Consider the following 22,489-nt stretch of genomic DNA (forward strand, 5'->3'; position numbering starts at 1 on the left):
TCTGAAGAAGGGTCTCGACCTGAAACATCAGCTTTCCTGCTCCTCTGATGCTGCTTGGCCTGCTGTGTTCATCCAGCTCTACCCCTTGTTACCTTTTTATTTCCTTTAATTTTGGACTGTGGACTACAAAAAAACAAAGTTACTGTTTTAAACCAATGAGACTATGTACAGAGACAGCAATGGTTTTAAACAAATACAAAGAATGCTGGCGAAACTCAGTAGGTCTGGCAGTACAAAGTTAATATCCTGAGTCTGGTATGGCTCTCTCTCCACAGATGCTGTTAGACTTGCTATGTTTCTCCAGTATTTTGTGTTTCTTTCAGATTTTCAGCTCCCACATTACTTTTTCTTAAAAGTCAGGTTTACTGGCACACACTGTAAGTTAGATGTAATGTTCCTCTCCCCTGGAATAGTGACTGCTAAAGCAGATATTATTGGCCCAATGGACTCTGAGCTAAAGGAAAACTGCTTGACAACAACATTCTGACTTGTTCCTGACCAGGATGACCACAGTTTGTGTAGGTGACAGTCCAGCAGAGAACCACCAAGCCTGCAAAGATTTAGCATGAAAAAATGTCTCTCTCTTTCCTTTGTGGAGATACTAGAAAGTTTTCAGTAATGTCTAGCTGTCCTGCACTTTTCTTTCTCTATGAATTCCCTGTTGAAGAGGGAATAAAATGCCTTTAAAGATAGTGGAAGGATGAATTCTCAACTAGTGAAAGAAAGGGAGCATCAAAATGCAAATAACTATGTAACAACTGCAAAGAACTAGAAAGGAACTGAAAGCAGGTAAAAGAAAATAATTCAACATACCATATGATGCAAGTAGGTACTATTAAACTGTTTCCCTGATCATTATTTTTAAACTTTTTCTAATATCTTTAATATATACCCTTAATATCCATGTCTTGTGTTTCTATCTCTTTGTTAAGGAGGTGGGATGGATTTAAGCAGAGATGTAGTTTAAATGATAGAGTTATAAGTTAACAATTCGTATTGCCTAATTGCTATTGACTAAAAATAATTTGTTCATGATAAATTGTTATTTTCTTGTGAAGTACAGAAACTAGGCGATATTTTCTTTTAACCTGATTTTGTCAGTCAGGTGAATTAGGGACTTTGGGTAAATTGACTAAATCTTTTTATATTTGTGATGATTCTGGGAATAGCAGGGCTAGATTTTCAGTATACTACCAAGTAAGTCTTGACAATTCTTACAGTATTATCGGTGAAGCCTGACCAGGTCAGCAGACTGTCCAAACAAGACAGTCACACTGGCTGATATTGACCAGGGCAGGCAAGCAAGGCTTAACACAAAAGGGTGATTAATTCAAAGGGATTTATTTCAAATGATTCAGATAAAGGTGGTTTAGATAAAAAGGAACGGTAGCAAATGGAACTTAAAAGTCATGGTTGGTGAGGGCACTGGAAGAATCATGGAGAATGGAGGGAGGAACTGGGATGCAAAGGGGAGAATGACAGCAATATAGGCAAGGGAACAAAGAAGGATGGCAGCTACATATTTAAAGTGGGGAGTACAAAAAGATAATTAGATGCACTGGGGAGGGAGAAATACCCTGTAAATTGAATAATGGCAGTGTAAAGCTAAGGCTGGGCATGGGAATCTGAATTGGAGTGAGATTGTGAGTTCAGCAGGAATATCAAGGAAGATAGTTGAAAGATGATAGTCATGGCGAAAGATTGAAGGAGGACCAAAGGTTTCACAAAGGAAAGGAGAAGACCATCTAAAGTGATGGGACAAAAAATATAATCTAGAGCAGGAGAGAATAGGGAAAAATCAAATAAAAATTAACACCCATCATCTCTTTCCTAACTCATCGTGCAACAGCAACCTTGCAGAGAATGGTACAGTATATATGGGAGTCACCTAAGATCTGTTTCCATTTGTTCCTGCACAGCACAAATACACCCAATTGAAGGAATCAAATAAGAAACTGAAAAATGCTATTGTGTAACCATTACTTTAAGGCCTTAGTATTGAAGGGAAGAATTCACCACAGAGTAAAAATGCAACAGCTTGAGAAACTCCAAACACCAACATCCCAGCCATGTTCCATGATTCATTTGCTGCTAAGAAGGAAGACACCTAAGACTCATCAACAGTAATGATTTTAGGGGCCAGGCTGTTTTTCTATGTGTAGTTACGTGGGAGCGTTCAAGGAGCCCATGTATCTGCAAGTTAAGAACAAGGGATTGAAAGCATTTTGCAGGCTGTAGAGTCCCAAGGTTCTAGGGCTGTATCATGGGATAATGAATCAGATGGGGCTAATTGTTAGAAATATTGAGAGCAATGTAAAGATCAAGGTGACAAGGATCTTGCAAATGGTAGAGTGAGGAACAGGAGAACCAATCATTGTGTCATGTAGAGATGCCTGTGGGACAGTCTTTCACCCAATATAGGGAAGCCTGATAAGGGCCCCCAAGGATAGTTTGACTAGGTCAAGGTCTCAGATGGAAACAAACATTACGTTCCTGATATTTCCTCACAGCTCAATACTTCCCTGTCAGATATTTGAACAACTTAACCCAGCAGCTGCATTAACATATTAACAATGCTGAGATTAAGAAGATAGACAAGGAGGAGAAGCAGGAATGCCTCCTACCAAAAGATTTAAAGAGGCTTAGGAGCTACAGCTGTACATGAACAGACAGCACTTGAAGAGGGCAACCAGAATCTTCAACACTGTTGAGCAGTGTACCACAACAGGATGTAACTATAGCGTTGCAGCTAACTGTGAATGAATGAAATGCAATGCCAAAAGGCTTCTTCACTTGACTAGAAAACCCAACACTTACACCTGCAGTCTCCTGCAAAGAGAGAGTGTGTGTGTATGTGTGTGTGTGTGTTTGGGAGGGGAGGATGGCAGTGCAATGCCTGTGGTGCTGCAGAGTACAGCAGCATGTAACTTCCTCGCCATTGGCTCCATTAATCTCAGCTGGGCTTATGTGTAGCATCTCTCAATCAGCACACTACAATTGCATTTCTGGATCATGGATGTCCTTCACAGGACAATATTGCAGCCAGCGCTGGGTTCCCTCAGGAGCAAGGGATCATTGACTGCACATATATCTCACTCAGAGATTCTTGGCATTATTAGCTATATTACTCAACTGGAAAGGATCTTGTTCTCTCAATGTCCAGCTCACGAGTAACCACAAGGAACAAATCCCCCAGCTGTGTCCCCACGTCACAATGCTTACATTCTGCACAACCCCATGTTCATCCCCTGCAACATCTCCAGGACTGGCTTGTTGGTGACAGGGGTACTCCTAAAATGCACAGCTAAGACTCCAGTGCAAAACCCTCACACTGATGCTGAATGGCATTACAATGCTACCCAGGCATCCTCTGGGGCTATCGTCGAAAAGCAATTGGTCTTCTGAAGAGTTGCTTGCATTGCCTGGACCACTCAGAAGGAGAAATATTCACCAGACAGAGTCTCCAGAATGGTCATTGCTTGTTATGCCTTGCACAACCCAGTTCAAAGAGGGAGTGAGAGTTTAGAAGAGGAAAAGATGGGTGAGAATCTAAGCTAATCAACATATTGAAGCAGAAAGGTTACATTCTTTAGCACAAATCTACAGGTAGATTGCACACAAACATTTGCTGACACAAACTGAATTTCTGGTATTTACAACTCCATAGAAACCACCACCGAGAAAGGACAATTAATGTTCAATGATAAGACTATAAGGCCGTAAGAAATAGGAACAGGAATAGACTGTACAACCCCTTGAGTACGCTCTGCCGATCATAGGATCATGGCTGATCTGTCGCTCCTCATGTCCATTTTCTTGCCCTTTCCCTGTAACTTGATTCCCCAACTGATCAAGAATCTGTCTATCTCAGCCTTAAGTATACTCAAGGACTCTCCTCCAATGGCTGTCTGTGGCAAGGAGTTCCAAAGACTCTCAAACTTCTGAGAGAAGAAATTCCTCTTCATCTTCACTCTGAGACTATGCTCTCTGGTCCTAGAATCTGTCATGAGGGGAAACAACCTCTCAGCATTTACCCTGTCAAGCCCCTTAAGAATCCTATATGTTTCAATAAGATCACCTCTCATTCTTCTAAACTCCAGTGAGTAGAGTCTCAACCTGTTAAGCTTTTGCTCATAAGACAATTCCTCCATACCACGGATCATCTGAACTTTCTCTGAACTGCCTTCAAATGAAATGATATCTTTCCATAAAGAAGGGGACCAAAATGGAGAAAGAGGGAATACATCCTTTGATCCATGCCCTGAAATGATGGCCACACTTCATGCCTGTGCAACATGTTACCACACCTTCCTGCCCCAACTCCACACCACCCACCCCACAAAGGTGCCCAGTACATGCCCAAAAAATATCCTGGACATAATTGAGTCTGGGATCTATTATTCGCTTCTATAGTTCAGGTGCTACTGGTACAGCCCAGATGTAGGTCAATCAGATTGACTGACAGTGATTGAGAGCTCCTGTGGTGCAGTGGTAGTGTCCCCTCCTCTGGACCAATGAAGCCTGGGTTCAAATTCTAACTGCTCTAGGAGTATGTAATAACAATTCTGAACAGCTTGATGAGAAAATATCTAGGGCAGGGATTCCTCCTGCTGAGGAACAGCTACCTGCAGCATTTGAACACTGCAGAGTGACCTTTTGCAAAGTCAGTCAGTTCACAATCAACTTTTCTAATAAGGGTGGTGGTAGCATTAGCACCACACTCCCCTCCATCAGCTCCACACCACCCTTCCAAACCCTGCTATCTCCACCTCCCCATCTCCAGTCCTGTGAATTCACAATAGCTACCATTTGTAAGTGATGGTAGGGCAGATAGATTTGTAATCAATAGGTGGACAAACACATTATATATGAGTAAGATGCCTTGTTATCAGCCCCTTTGTATTAATGATGCTCTGACAGAAATCTATGTTTAGTGCTATACAATACTGATTTGAGCTGCCTGCTCTTTTGGAACCAGCCACAGGATACTTTGCGCATTAAAGAAAAGAAACTAACAGTGACATTAAAGCTGAACAAATCTGCAGATCTTTTGTTGCCTTCCTAAATTTCTGTTTTTGTTTCACATTCCACAGGGACAAGTGATACCAGTGATTAGATGAAAAGCAGGTCCACTTTACATCAAATGCTAAACTTAACATATTTATTTCAATCATATATCATTCTCAACATGGTAAACTGATGTAACACAAAAATGTTACAATGTTACATATCACCAAACCTATCAATAACTTCAAAGCATTGTACTGGCCAAAATAAGTTTTCTGAATGTGATGTGAAAGTAAATAACCAGTGTAAAATGAAAGAAAGTATTAATCTGTTCTGTCAATTTATTTGGAAAGGAACTTCATCAGTAGTTTTAAACCCATTTTTTGTCACTAATGTAAGTGAGTCAGCAGAGTAAGAGTAATCATGATTACTAATAGATCATATGAATCAGAAGTTTGATATCCACATGATTAGTATCCAAAAATATAGAACAGTGGTAAGATCTTCTCTGTTTGCTTTTGCAGCAATATTCTAAATGCATTTTGTTTTAAAAAATAATGCTTATATAAATATGCAAATTTGTTTTAGAAACTTTATTGGAAATTCCAAAAACAATGGACATTTTCAAAACTGTTTTGTGATATTCCTCCACGTGGTGACAAATAGAGTCTACTTAAAAATTAATTGTCTTCTTCTGTGAGTATAGTGAGCAAATAATTTTAGATGATCAGTCTGTGTTGAATGTAAATATCCTAAGCAAAAGAAGACTGAACATCCAAAGCACATATTAATTGCAATCCAAATCAAAACAGTAGGCACATTCTTGCTCTAAATTGACAATAAATTAGCAATCTTATTCAGAATCCAAAAGGATAGTTAGTTTCCAAAAATGAAGGAAAGTCACATTGAACAAGTTTGGATTGCTTTTCCTATTTCATTACACTGACTTCTTTCACCTCAATAACACAAAACTAAAGCCCTTTAGTTAAAAAGCCAAATAATCTTATGAATTATCTTGGTACCATTGAGGATTTCATTTGCAGACCTATATTTGTACCACATTCCCAAGATGGAAAATTTATGCATGGCACATTTTATATGCATATTTTTGGAATTCCCATACATTGAGGTCTAACTAATGTACAAACAGATGCATAATCAGAGAATGAAATCTGCAATAATAGTACTGCTGGCCATCTTCAAAAGTACATAAATAGTATAAAATGCAATTTGTAGAGTGCACTTATTGGAATATTGATTGAGGGAATAATGTATAAAATGGTGGTTATACTGGGAAGAAAACTGAAATTGTTATCAATGGTATGATGGAATGGAAAAGGAAGTCCTCTACAATTTAGAAAGGCAATCGCTGCTCAACAGAGAATCCATCAGGATCCAAAAGCCCTCAGACCTGAAGGCAACAGTCTCTGTGATGGTGAGAAGCAGTGCACTTTTCTTCAGGGCCAACTTATTCCAAATTTTCCTGTTCTTGCCCCCTTTTTTGCTAACTCCAGAGAGAGGAAAATTGCATCCATTGTTTCTATTGTAGATTTCCAATAATGGATGTTTTTCCTCTATACTTAACTTTTCACAGGTTGCTTTGTTTGGAACAAAATGCAGGAGGAGATATGAGGTAAGCAATGTAAATAGTTATCAACCATTACATGGTGATCTGCCTGACTATCAATGAATCTATATTGTGACATTTCTATCAACTTAGTTGATTCAAGAGCAGAAAATTGTGGAAACAAGCCATTTTCCAGAAATTAAGAACATTATCCAGGCTGACATTCAAAATTAATGCTGAGAGTTTACTGCACTGTGTGAAACAGCATCCTTCACTTTAAAAGGAAATTTCTTAGAATCATAGAATCCCTACAGTGTGGAAAGAGGCTATATTTGGCCCATTGAATCTGCACCAACCTTCCAAACAGCATTCCACCTAAACTCAGCCCCCTACCTTATCCCTATAACCTTGCATTTGCCATGGCTAATCCACCTAGCCTACATACCCCTGAACACCATGGACAATTTACCACGGCCAATCCACCTCACCTGCACATCTTTAGACTGTAGGAGGAACCACAGCATCCAGCAGAAACACACACAGACACGGGGAGAACATGCAAACTCCACATAGACAGTCACCCATGGCTGGAACCGAACGCAGGTCCCTGGCATTGCAAGGCAGCAGTGCTAATCACTGAGCAACTGTGCTTTTAACCTAAGAATCAAGACAGACATAGTGGACGGATTTCCATTAGGGAATGGGTCGGGTATCTCCATGTAATTATATTCTCTCAGCTTATTACATATCCATCTCTGGGTAAAAAAAAAATGGACAGGTCGTAGCCCACCAGAACCTTTCAGACACCAATGTTCAGATTCCAAATTTAAAAGGTAGAACATTTCCACTCTCTGCAACCCAGCAGCATCTTTCAACCTCTGCTCATCAACCCCATCCTCTCCTGGAGATGTCAGAGGTCAGGCAAAAAGAGTCACCACATGTTAATGACGCCTCCTTAGAGATACTCCTGAAGGTTGCCCCCAGGAGAGAAAGGAAGAACTTTTCCTGAGGGATGGCTTTAGTGTTCTGCACCTGTTGGTGACTCAAAAGACCTGGCTCCTGTGGCACAACAGATTGAGTAATCTGCAGTGCTCTTCCATGATATGTACCATTGTCTACTCAATGCCTCATGTCCCTATGAGTATAAGTTGGCATTGGAAGGATGCCACTGCAAATGACTGTCATGCAGGGTGCCAGTCATCTCCATTAGATGTTTCATCTGCAATCAAAGTCTGTCACTTCTTTGCAGCTACCAAAGCAGCACTACTGGTACCATAATGGTACTGCCTCTCATACATCTGCCAGGGTTCTTCCATAAAGCAAAAAAGAAACTACAACATTCAGCAGCTCATGCACCATCAGCTCAGTGACCTTTAGCCACAATTAGGAGAAAATACATATCTGATAACTTTTCACCAAAGACTTGCATTGGACTAGTCTAAAGTAGTCTTCTGAGTTGTGCCCATCTTGAGTTCAACCTCCTTTGTCTGCCCTGGATATTTCTGCTGACGTCAGCTAGCATGGCTGCCTTGCTTGGCCAAATTTGTTGGCCTGGTCAGGTTTTACCTTTAACATTGTGGGTAGTTGCACAAGAAAAGTCCTGGTTTATGAAGGAACCAAGCAACTGAAGCAATTAGTACTTACCACAGCTTGGATGAATAAATCTACCTCACAATGTACATGCCTCTGAATATAGCCAATTTTCTCATTTTTGGATAAGATTGTGCATGTGAATGTAATTAGTCTGAAGGAAGACAATTATTAAGAATGTGATAATTACGTATCAAGTTTCTGTCTTTCAGTAGAACAAGACAACTTTCAACAAGTGTCATTTGATGTAATTGATTATTTCAGGGCTTTTATAAAATCCCTTATCAGTTATGAAGGGAACATATACGAGAAGGCTACAGGGGTACTGAGGATAATCGTGAAAGTAATTAGCTATATTAACTGTGACAATTATTTTATCTTTTAGCAGGTTCAAAGCTTGTTGTGTCCCACTGCAAAACAGCACATGAACTACCATTTTATCAACAGTAAGAATGGTAAAGGTCTCCATCAGAACAGTGCTCAATTACTCTGCATCAGTTACAATACTTGAAGAAGACAGACTCACTCTGAGAAAGTAGGAAGAATTTGAGGATGAAATACATGTTGATTCAATAATCACAAGTGAAGAATGTGTAGAAGTGGCCAGTGAAGCTAAGGTGATTCTTGTATGGTGATGTCAAAAGCTTAATTTCATATTGAGGTGCTTCATAATTTCAAACTCAGTTATTTAGAAATGAAATGAAGGATCATTGTGAGCTGATGAACAAATCAAATGCATTATTACACAAAATAATGTGAAAATGCTGGAGGTTCTATTACCCAGTTAGTCTGTATTATCACACAAAAGCTGTAAGCCCTACAAACTGCTACTGAGCAGCACACAGGATCTATTATGTTTACGGCAGATAAGTCAGACATGCAAATGTGAACAAAAGAAAATGTTGAGTATATTCCTATTGATGAGATTGTTCATAAGATTAATAAAGATATATTATCTGCTCATTTCAAATAGTGATTTTAATAAAATCCAACAAACTTATAGAATTTAGCTTTTTATGATGGAATGGATAGAAAATCATAGGAACAAGCCAGTGGAAATCTGAGAAAGAAACATTCTGTATCAAGCAGACACATCTGAATTTTGAATTAGATACTTATTGGAGGTGGAGTTGTCTGAGCTTGCAGCACATTATCAAATCATGCTGCCTGAAGGAAGCCATTTAGTCCATCATGCAAGTGCTGAGACAGGATGCGCAGCAAAATCAAAAGCCAGTCCTCAAAAGAATGCAGAAGAAATTTTACTCCCAATATTTCCAATATGATATGACTTTGAAATAGTGCACAAAAAGTTAGGTCATAGAAAATGCAGCTCCTCAGATACTTAAATAAAAGCAGAGACTGGAAATCTGAAACAAGCAGAGAATGCTGAAGAAATTCAGCAAGTTTGGCAGCATCTGTGGAGACAGAAACAGATATGTCAAGTTTCATAGGACTCATCTTCAGAAGTCCAAAAAGACTGAGCAGTCTAGGTGTATAGTTTATTAAAATGCCACAAACAGGTATAGAAAATATTCAATTGATCTATCTACATTCCTTTGCGGACTTTTTGTGCTCCTATCATTGTATCATGCACAAATTCAACTACAAACATTGACTGCTTCATCCATGTCATTAATGTAGATTAGAAGTTGTTAAGGACACCCTCACAAGCTACAGTTTGCCAACCAGAAAATGATTAATTTATTCCAATTCTTGTTTTCTTGTTAATTAGTCAATCCTCTACCCATTCTAATATGTTATCCATCATACTATAAGATCTTATCTGGTGTAATAACCTTCTATATGGCACCTTACAGAATGGTTTTGGAAATTCAAAAACACTACACCTGCTGGTTCCCCTTTGAACCCCCTCAAAAACCTCTAATAAATTTGTAAAACACAACATCCCTTTCCCAAAACTATGCTGACTCTGCCTGAATATATTAGAATTTTTTAACTGTCTTGCTACTACCTCTTCAGTTATGGATTATAGCATTTTCTCATCGACACATGTTAGACTGATAGATAAATAGTTTCCCGCTTCCATCTCCCCCATTTTCAGGTTTACAGTTCATTGGAACCTTCCACAATCAAGGGAATCTTGAATGATTACTATGAATGCATCCATTATTCCTGCAGTCCTTCCTGATGTCTTCATTGTATTTTACATAATTAGTTATGGATTCAAGTTTGAAAACACCGCTCAGTGGTAATTTGTTTTTTTTTAAGGTGGTTTAATTAGTTAGCCTTTAAATTTAATACTGTACAAATATATTCCTGGTACTAGTTTAAACTACTGCCCCAATTTAAGGAAAAAAGAATATTAAAACACATCAACTAATTGTTTAGGACATTTTGATCTTGGAGGGAATGCAGTGTAGTTTTATAGAATTATATCTAGGCCTCCAAAAGTTAATTGACAAAGAGAGATTGCAAAAGTCATGATTACAGTCCCTGTAATTTAGAAGGTTAAGAGATGATTTGATTGATTTTAATTTACTGAGGCTACTTAGAGGACCATATTGTCAAGACTGAGAAAAACTAATACTACTGGTTACAGGTCCAGGAATAGGATGTATCATTCAAAATTTAGAGATGACTTTCAAGAATGAAATTAGAAAACAATTATAGTCACAAAGTTTGCTAATATTTTGAAATTTCTTCACAAATAGCAATTGATGCTCAATCAATTGTGAATTTTACTTATGAAATTGATCAATTCCTGTTACCTGAAGCTATTACAGTTCAAAACATGAAACAGCCATGATGACATTGAACAGCAGAACAGCCTCAAGGGGCTAAGTGGGCCTCTCCTGTCCCAATGTTTAATGTTTGGTCATTAAGGCTTCTCCTTCCCATTCCCTTTTCCCTTTCTTTCCTGTAACCCTTACAATATTTAGTTCCTAGCCCTGATGGTTTTTCAGCTATGTCTCTATAATGGCTACTATGTTGTACCTTCATGGTTGAATTTGTGCTTGTAATCCATTCAATTTGTTCCATATTCATTGTGTTTGTCTAAGAATACTGATTTCAGCAACATATCTCATCTGCTTTTCACCCCTAATGTTTTGGTCACATATTTCTTAATTCTCTCTTTATCCACTTCTCCAACTCACTGATATCCTTAGCTTTCTTCTCCTGCAATAAGGAACAAGAACAGGCCTGTAAGTTGCTGTCATGGCTAATGTTGCAGTGTACTCGGTGAAGGTGAATGACATAGGATTACCTAGGATATTTTGCACAGAGAAAGGCGATTTGGTCCATCCCATCATTTGTTATCTAAATTTATTACCATAACCCTTTATACTCTTCTCTCTGAGTTGCTTGCTTAGATTTCTCTTAGATGCATCAAAATGATTCACTCAACCACTCCCGATTTGATTCTGATTTGATTTGATTAATTACTGTCATATAGAACATAGAACATAGAACAGTACAGCACAGTACAGGCCCTTCAGCCCACGATGTTGTGCCGAACTTTCACCCTAGTCCTCAGGTCTATCTAACCTCCACCCCTACTTTATACTATCATCCATATGCCTATCTAATAGCTGCTTAAATGCCCCTATTGGGGCTGACTCCACGACCCTCTCTAGCAATGCATTCCACACCCCTAACACTCTCTGAGTAGAGAACTTACCTCTGATGTCTCCCCTATATCTACCTCCACTCACTTTATCACCATCTGTGTGACAGAGTTTGAATCCATATCACCAGAATCTTAACCTGAGGTGCTGGATTACTAGTTCAGTGATGTTCTGATGATGCCACTACTTCTATTGATTATTGCGTATTTCATGGGGCTAAAGCACTCCACGATGTGACAACGGGAGGCTTTCGCATATCTGTTCGAGCAAAGAAGCCATCCCATACCCCAACACAGTGTAAATAGCAGAAAATGATATCTCTTGGCTCTTGAATGGACTCACAGTCGTATGGAATTTTTGACAATGCATTTAGAACAGCCCTTCTTTTGAACAGATACTCAAGATATCTTTGTTAAAAATATTTCCATGTTTCAGGCTTGTTGTCAACAGAAATGTTCAATCTATCATTACAGATATGTTAAAAATAAAACTTTTTTTTTCAAGCAATAAAGGAAAAATCCATCTTTTTAAAAAATATGATTCAGGTGGACTTGAAACTTCCAATGCTACTATTGACAGCTGAACAGGACATTTAATTTTCCTCTTAAACTCTCTACTGTCTGCTCACTGCTCATTTCATCCTCTCTCATCAATGATGTGATATCATCATTAATCACAAAGCCTACTGCTCCCCTGTATCAACTTCCATATCTATTCTATATAACTTAAAAGCTGCTATATTTAATTCCTAGCCCTGGTCATCTTACAGCTTGTCTATGTAGTGTCTACTGTCGTATTGGTCAAGGTGAATTTGTATCCGATCTAGGCAGTGTGTTAGTTACAGGAGACCATTGCCAGTGTTGAGGCAATTCCCAGTTTAGAAAGCCGGAGAAAAATCCCACATCCCACCCTCGGAAGGTCAAAGAAAAAGTTTGAATGGCTTATTAAGAGCCTGATGAATGTTTACAAGGACTCGCAGGTTTCAGAAGCTCTCAATTTTTGATCAGCTGAAGATCAAAACTTTTCACTGTACTAAGTACATGTGACAACAATAAATCAAATCAAATAAGATGCAGTCTGGAAATCCAGCAAAGGTCGGTAGTCAGTACCTTCCAAACCTGTGACCACTTCTACCTAGAAGAACAAGGGCAACAGATACATGGGAAGATCACCACCTGTAAGTTTCCCTCCAAGCCACTCACCACTCTTACTTGGAAATATACCACCAGTTCTTCAGTGTTATTGGATCAAAATCCTGGAACTCCCTCCCTAACGGCATTGTGGATCTACCTACAGTACATAGAATGCAGCAATTTAAGAAGGCAGCTCACCTCCACTGTTTCAAGGGCAATTAGGGATGGGAAGTAACTGCTGACCCAGCTGTTGTCATGCCCCAAAACTGAATACAAAATAAATGCCTGCCAACTGATCAAACTCAAATATCCAGATGTAGACTATCAGACCCCAGGACACGAATTTACTGGTTACCTTCACCCTGATTGGTAACAAACTTAGTTTTGCATCTTCGATTGCTGCAATATTCATAGTTAAGGATTTGTGAGAAAGGAGTGGTTCAGCATGCTTTAGATCCTCAGTAGTACCTGGAGGTAGCTTAATGCCAGTTTAAGTACCTGTTGGAGATGCCTGAGTACAGCAGTCTGGTATTGGATGTATTTCAGCTGCCTTTGGACATGGAAACAGCAGCAGGAAAATGGTGCTCTTTACCATAATAGTGCCCATGAAAAATAGGTGCAACAGGATTCAAATTATTTTCCTTTCCAATAACCATATATCTGAAACAAACACTATGATATATAATATCTGACAAAATTTTATTTTAAACAAATACTCCTTAAAGAATGTGTAATGTCAATTATTATGTCTGTGGCATGGTTAAGAACTTAGGAAACCAAATTCAAATATATTAAACTGTAATTCCATTTATGTCATAGTTTCTATGTTGTTCCCGCCCATTGTTACTAATCATTTCATGAAGCAGGCACCACAATTGACGCAATGCAGCATGCTAATACTTTTTACTCACTATCTAAATTTTAAAAAGTCATAGAATCGTAACAGAGGACCATTGTTCTGCATCACAACTGATGGTATGTAAGTCTTTCTGGAAGATGAGCTGAAGTAAAACCTTAACAAATTGGGCTTTAAATCAGAGATAACACAGTGTGGGGTTTGAGTAAGACAGCTGAACAGGACATTTAATTTTCCTCTTAAGCTCTCTACTGTCTGCTCACTGCTCATTTCATCCTCTCTCATCAATGATGTGATATCATCATTAATCACAAAGCCTACTGCTCCCCTGTATCAACTTCCACATCTATTCTATATAACTTAAAAGCTGCTATATTTAATTCCTAGCCCTGATCATCTTACAGCTTGTCTACGTAGTGTCTACTGTCGTATTGGTCAGGGTGAATTTGTATCCGATCTAGGCAGTGTGTTAGTTACAGGAGACCATTGCCAGTGTTGAGGCAATTCCCAGTTTAGAAAGCAGGACAAAAGTCCCACATCCCACCCTCGGAAGGCCAAAGAAAAAGTTTGAATGGATTATTAAGAGCCTGATGAATGTTTACAAAGACTCTCAGGTTTCAGAAGCTCTTAGTTTTTGATCAGCTGAAGATCTGTGAGCCAAGAATGAGGCACTTGTCAGAACATCCCTTGGTCACCACATTGACTGTGTAAGAGAATCAGTAAGGAGGGATACCCGGCTATGTGATAAGTAGATACCTTTGCTGCTGCACAGTGACAGAGAGACTGGGCATTCAGTATTCAGGCATCCTCTGCAACTGGGATTCTGGTGGTTGGAACAGTTGGGTGCTGCTCTCCAATATCTTCTTCAAAGAATTGTGGCCATTGTGATGGTTTGCTGTGCTCCACATAATATGGCTCTCCAGAGTGGTGTGGACTTTGAGGACAGTGAGGTCCGGAAAGGAGGTAACTCACTGGCAAAAGTGCACAGGCAGGAGGTGAGAGAGAAGGTGAAAGTGAAGGTGAAAGGAGATGGCACTGAACAGGGAGGTACCCCAACTGCATAGCTCCTCCTACTGCCACTCTGGGAACAGGACCTCCCGCCTCTTCTTTTACATCCTCCAATAGGTCATGAGTACCGAGATACAGTGCAAAGTGCTATATTATGTGCTTTACAGGCAGATTGCAGTGCATCAGGGTAACAGAACAGAGCGCAGGATAGTGTTACAGCTGTTGAGATGGTGCAGGGAGTGATCAACATTAACATTTAAGAGGTCCAAACAAAAGTCTGATGACTGCAGGAAGAAGTTGTTCTTGAATCTGTTTGTACGTGTATTCAAACTTCTACCTTCTGCCTAACGGAAGATGGTGGAAGAGAGTGTAACCAGGGTAGGAGAGATCTTTGATTATAATGGTTATAATGGAAGTATAGGTAAAGTCAATAGATGGGAAGCTGGCTTGCATGGTGAACTGGGCTGTGTTCACAATTCTCTGTAGTTTCTTGCGGTCTTGGGAACAGCAGTTGCCATACCATGCCGTGATGCATCCAGACAGTATGCTCTCTGTGGTGCATCTATAAAAATTTGTAAGAGCCTTTATGGTCATGCCGAATTTCAACAGCCTCCTGAGGAAGTAGAGACATTGTTGTGCTTTTTTGACCATCGCGTTGACATGGGTGGACCAGGACAGATTGTGGTGAGCATCACTCCCAGAAACCTAACACTCTTGACCATCTCCACCTCAGTACCATTGATGCAGGCTGGGGCGTACCTTTCACTCTACTTCCTGAAGTCAATGACCAGCTCCTTTGTTTTGCTGACATTGTCAGAGAGATTATTGTCTTTACACCATGCGCTAAGCACTCTGTCTCTTTACTGTATTCCATCTTGTCATTGTTTGACATCCAACCTACAACTGTGGTATCATCAGCCAACTTGTAAATGGAGTTGGTGCAAAATGTGGCCACACAGTCGTGTGCCTATAAGGGGTATTGCAGGGGGCTGAGGTACACAGGATTATTGTGGAGGAGTTGTTGTCACCTGTCCTTACTGACTGCCATCTGTTGGTCAGGAAGTTGAGAATCTGGTTACAGAGGGGGGAGCAGCGACCTAGGTCTTGGAGTTTGGAGATGAGTTTGTTTGGAATTATGGTGTTGACGGTAGAGCTGTAGTCAATACATAGGAGACTGACATAGATATCCTTGTTGTCCAGATGTTCCAGGGATGGGTATAGGGCCTGAGAGATGATGTCTGCCATTGACCCATGACATCGGTAGCAAATTGCAAGGGATCAAGGCAATCTGGGAGGCTGGAGTTGATATGAGCCATGATCAACCTCTCAAAGCACCATAATTATGGATGTCAGAGCAACCCAGTGGTAGTCATTGAGGCACACTGCATGATTTTTCTTTGGCACTGGGACTATGGTAAATTCCTTGAAGCAGGTGGGGAGGTCAGAACATGGTAAGGAGAGGTTGACAATGTCTGCAAATACACCCACCAGCTGATCCACACAGGATCTGAGTGCATGGCTGGACGCTCTATCTGGGCTGGTCGTTTTCTGTGGATTCCCACTTAAAAAGGCCCATCTAACATCTGTGCTGGTGACCAAGGGTACAGATGCATCCAAGGCTGTTGGGACAGGTGATATAATTTCACTGCCCTTCCGTTCAATGTAAGCATAGAATGCATTGAGCTCATTGGGTAAGGTTGCATTGTTGCTCGCAATTATGTTCATGTAAGCCTTGCCACAAATGACGGGTGCCCATGTGGTCAGTCTGGGTCTCAAGCTCAGTTTGGTATTGCCGCTTGGTGTTTTTGATTGCCTTATGAAGGTTGTACCTGGATTTTCTCTATAGGTCAGGGCAGTCTGACTTGAACGCCTCCGATCTGTACTTCAGTTTGGAGTGGATCTCCTGGTTCATCCATGGTTTCCAGTTGGGGAATGTTTGGATTAACTTCTTCAGCATGCAGTCATCTAAACACTTACTAATGAAGTCTGTAATGGTAGTGACATACTTTTTTAGGTTGGCCACTGATTTCTTGAATATGGACCAGTCCATCAATTCTAACGGTCCCGTGGAAGCCCTTTTGTTTCCTCAGATGAACGCTGTGTTACTTTTTGTACTAGGTCCCGATGCTTCAGTTTCTGCTTGTAAGTCAGGAGGAGGAGCACAGCATTGTGGTCTGATTTTCCAAAAGGTGGAGAGTGGATGGAGCAGTAAGCATCTGTAGGGATTCTATGATTCTATGATCTTTGATGGTTGTGTAAGAATGGTCAAGGATGTTTGGACCTCTGGTGGGACAAGAGATGTGTTGGTGGTATTTTGGTAGCACATTCTTGAGGTTGGCTTGGTTGAAGTCACCAGCTACAATGAACAAGACTTTGGGGCATTCCATCACAAGATTGTTGGCAGCGTTGTATACTTCATCGAATGTGCTCTTCATTTCTGCATGGCGTGGGATGTAGACCACTGCCAGGATAACTGAGGTGAACTCGCACGGCAGGTAGTATGGACGGCATTTCACTGTTAAATATTCTAGGTCTGAGCAGCAGTGACTCACCAGGGTCACCACATCTAAGTACCAGGAGTTGTTGATTAGGAGGAGAAACCACTGCCGCTTGCCTCGTCTGAGGACACCAAGCAGTCCATTGAATTGAGAAGCCCTCAGGTTAAAGGCATTGTCAGGTGTAGGGTGAGCCATGCCTCTGTGAAACAGAGTGCTCAGCAGTCCCTCAACTCTCTTTGGAAGGTGAATCTAGCTTTAAGGTCGTCCATCTTGTTTTCAGTAGCTTGGGCTTCTTCGAATACTTTTGGATTTCTTAGTGAATCATAGAATCCATAGAATCCTTACGCTGTGGAAGCAGGCCATTCAGCCCATCGATTTCACACTGATCCTCCAAACAGCAGTCCACCCAGACCCAACCTCCCTGCCTTATCCCTATAACTCTGCATTTACCACGGCTACCTATCTTATGACTATCTTACATTGATGACCTCTGGCTATATTCCTCCCCAGAAGAGGAAATACTCTAAGTAAAAACTGAAAGAACTGCGGATGCTGGAAATCAAAAAGAGAAACAGGAATTGCTGGAAAAACTCAGCCAGTCTGGCAGCATAGGTGGAAAGTATTCAGAATTAATGCTTTGGGTCGAGTGACTCTTCCTCAGAACCCTCAGTTATAAGTATATACATGCCAAAAAAACCCACAGGTGAGAACAGTGTCCTGCAAGCATAGCAGAGTGCTTCCTCTGCAAGAAAATTGGCTATTTTCTACAGATGTGCCTAAGTAAAACCTTTACTTTCACAGGTTCCAACTGAAATATTTTCACACATAAAGCTATTAATGAAGTTGAAGAATCTCCATCAGAAGACTAACAAAAATATTTCCTGTTGAGATCATGACTCAAATCATGCATTCTGGAACACAGATCTATGTTATTAAACAAGATAATACAGTGCGCGTAATGGTTTTATCAGACAACAAACTTTGATTATCAACACATTGGCTGCAATTGGATGTGAACAGCAGCTTTCAGCAAAGTTCTTTGGACTATAAACCAAAATTACTAACAACCTTCATTATTCCATTTGGAAGATCTTATTTTAATCATCTACAATTTGACATAATGCCAGTGTAGTGATTGTAACGAGGTCAGCCAGCTAGACCTTATTGAATATGAGTTGCCTGACTGAATCTGTTAATCTAGTCCAACCAGGGAGCTCTGGCTGATGTACAAAAAGGCTGAGTGTCTGAGATACTGACACGCTGGTGCCTGACTTGGAATGAGGCAGTATTAAATTCAAGGACTGTTCATTTGTAAATAAAGGGTGTCTTGGTGATGGGATACTGACCTCTGTGGAGTTATTTCGGTCAGCACTGGAAATTTGTCAAACAAAAACTGAGTCAAACACTCTTCAGGGCCTTGAAGGAGTAAGATATTATATATATGGTATCATAGTCCATGGATTTTGCCAGGAATGGAGGGCCAGATAGACTGGCACTTTTTTCACTGGTGCACAGGAGGTTGAGGGGTGACTTTGTAGAGGTTTATAAAATCATGAGGTGTATACATAAGGTGAATGGCAGATGTCTTTTTCCTAGGCTGGGGGATTTCAAGGCTAGCAGCATATTTTTAACATCAGAAGAGAAAGATTTAACAGAGATGTAAGAGGCAACATTTTTACACAGAGTGTGATTCATATGTGGAATGAACTGCCAGAGGAAGTGATGGATTCAGGTACAGTTACAACATTTAAAAGACATTTTGATAAGTACACAAATAAGAAAAGATATGGGCCAAATACAGGCAGGTGGGACTAGTTTAGTTTGGAATTATGGTCAGCATAGACTGGTTAGACTGAAGGGTCTATTTCCGTGCTGTATGACTCCAAGACTGTGAATCATCGAAGAACATGACTTGAGCGGGAGAGCAGTTTTGAACAGTTTCCAAGAAAAAAGTCTGACGCTAATGAAAAGTGTAAATTCTTGACAATGTCTATTTGTTTCCTAGGGCACACTGTTAACAGCAATGGCAATAATGGAAAATGCATTAAAAAAGCTATTCATCAATACCCAATGCAGTTATCTATCCTGGACCTTCAATCCAAACGTGATGCAAAAATTAGAAATACTGTTAAGAAGAATAAAGATCTTTCAATCTGCCATTCTAAATTATAGATCTATTTCATTTTAATGTGGATCAGGGAGTCAGTTAGTTCATTTGGCTGGATAGCTAGTTAGCGATGCAGAGTGATGCCAACAGTGTGGGTTCAATTCCCTCACTGGCTGAGCTTGCCATGAAGGATTCTGCTTCTCAATCTCTCCTCTCACCTGAGACCATCCTCAGGTTAAGCCATCACCAGTCATCTCTCTCTAATGAAACAGCAGCCTATGATTTGGTAAGACTATGGCGGCTTTACATTTAATGTGGATCAGTACCATCAGAACTGTTTGTTAAGACCACAAATTGATGTTCTTATTGGACACGTCAGGTCCCAATCTGAAAGCTAGCTTGATAGATTCTGTTTGTTTGGGTATTAACGAGGTGGTCTCTCACTGTAAGGTAAGGAAGCAATTGGCTTTAACAATAATTCGTTAAGCAAAAGGAATCAAGATAAAATAAAACAGCTAAAATCCTTTACCAATAGTATGTCTTTAATGATTTTGGAACATATGGTAGAAACATAATCGCAGTAATCCTAAAACACTCTCTTGGCTGTCCCCAAAAACACCCCTTGTTCAAAACTCACACCAGTGAAGAGTCTATTTTTTAAAAAAGTTGACTGTGAATTCAACTCTCAGTTGAAAATCAAATAGCCTTTTCCAGGAACTTTCATACACCTGAATTCAAACATTCTCAGCTACAAACAATCTCTTCAGTGTTTTATCCAGGTGTTTCTGATGTGGGACCATCACTAAACTCTATACTCTAAAGTATTTCTAAAGAAGGGTCTAGGCCCGAAACGTCAGCCTTCCTGCTCCTCTGTTGCTCCTAGGCCTGCTGTGTTCATCCAGCTCTACACCTTGTTATCTCATACTCTAAAGTAATTTGGTTTTACTATTTTCTCCCCTTCAATGGTTCGTGTGAATAAAACCTCCATTAATGATGATGGAAGAAAACACATGGCGAAGAGACTTGAAGGGAGTGTTATTATGGCTTCAATTTAGTCACACTTCTGTGTAAAGGTATTTTTGGTTCCCTAATATGTACTAAACTAGTTACTATTTAGAACTAGCAATGGCTCAATAATCTTCCCAAAGGTAGGTTCCAGAGTCACTGGATGCAAGATGTAAAAATTATATTTTCTATTCATGACAGCTTAGGCATTTGTAAAACTATATATTTGCTCTGTGTATCCATTAATATATTCATTAATCTACTTTTAAACTTTTTCGCATTGTAAGCTGTATCCAATTTTCCAAAGGTAACCATTTCAGACATTTGCAGATAACATCACTTATTCTAATTAATGCTAGTCTGAGAAAAATATTGCAACAATGCATCTTAGTTTCACTTGTATTATTTTGTTTTTTTTTCTTTCCTAAGTAAAGAGTGAATTAATTTAGGCTATGTTTCCCACTATTACAGATTACTGAGAAGCATTACCTTTGTTTCATTACAATTACTTCAAAATATATTTATTTAAAATGCAATCCACATTTCAGGAATGAAATGTCATTGCAAATGTCAGATTTGAAATCAACATGGTGTTTTCCTCTACTTATGTTGCATACTGATATCTGAATTCTATAAATATCAACGTTTCTTTCACCTTTGGCAATTATTAAATCTTTGTCATGGAATGCAACTCAGATTTGTGTCAAATAATGAACTTTAATGCATTCTTCAATCACAGAGCTAAAATTTTCATCAGATCTGTGATAAACTAAACACAGTCCAATAATTATAAAGTCATAGAGTCATACAGGATGGAAAAAGACCCTTCGGTCCAACAAGTCCACGTCGACCACATTCCCAAAATAAACTAGTCTGCATTTGGCCCATATCCTCCAAACTTTTCCTATTCATGTACTTACCCAAATATTTTGTTGTAACTGTACGTACGTTGACCACTTCCTCTGGCAGCTCATTACACATACGAATCATGCTCTGTGTAAAACATTTGCCACTCATTTATTTTTTAAAACATTCTCCTCTCACCTTAAAAATATTCCCCCTCGTTTTGAACTCCCCCCGCAGAAAAAACCCTTGTTAATAACCCTTGTTATTCACCTTATCAACGTCCTTCATGATTTTATAAACCTTTGTAAAGATACCCTTCAACCTCCTAAGCTTCAGTGAAAAAACATCCTAGCACATCCAGCCTATTTTTACAAGTCAAGCCCTTCATTCCCAGCAACATCCTATTAAATCCCTTCTGAACCCTCTCCAACTTACTATTGTCCTTCTTATAGCAGGGCGACCATAACTGCACACAGTACTCCAAAAGAGGCCTCACCATCATCCTGTACAAGTTCAGCATGACGTCCCAATTCCTAAACTGAAAGGTCTGAGCAATGAAGGCAAGCATGCTAAGCACCTTCTTATCCACGCTGAATACTTGTGATGCAAATTTCAAAGAATTATGAACCGGAACCCCTAGGCCTCTGTGTTCTACAACACTACCCAGGGCCCTACTATTAACTGTAATAGTCCACCCCTTGTTTGTTTTACCAAAATGCAATACCTCACATTTCTCCAAATTAAACTCCATTTGCCACTCCTCAACCCATTGACCCAACTGACCAAGATTCTTTGTAACCTTAGATAACCTTCTTCACTGACCACTGTACCACTAATTTTGGTGTCATCCGCTAACTTATTATATATGCCTTGTATACTCTCATCCAAATCAGTTATATAAATGACAAATAAAAGTGGACCCAGTACCAATCCCTGTGGAACACCGCTGATCACAGGCCTCCAGTAGGAAAGACAACCCTTTACCACCACCTGTACTTCAACCAGATCTTCACCTAACATGAAACTTGAAAGGAAACAGCGAAAACAGCCATACGAACAAAGAGCAGCAGGCTATGCCGCCCCTTGAGCTTCTTACGCAATTATATTAGATCATGGTAAATCTGTGCTTTAACTGTTTATTTGATTTTGTTCAGAACCTGGGGTGGCACGGTGGCTCAGTAGTTAGCACTTCAGCCTCACAGCACTAGGTACGTGGGTTTGACTCCAGCCTTGGTGACTGCTTGTGTGGAGCTTGCACAGTCTCCCCATGATCGTGAGGGTTTCT

This window comes from Rhincodon typus, chromosome 2 (assembly GCF_021869965.1).
Source record: "Rhincodon typus isolate 14 chromosome 2, sRhiTyp1.1, whole genome shotgun sequence".
Taxonomy (NCBI): Eukaryota; Metazoa; Chordata; class Chondrichthyes; order Orectolobiformes; family Rhincodontidae; genus Rhincodon; species Rhincodon typus.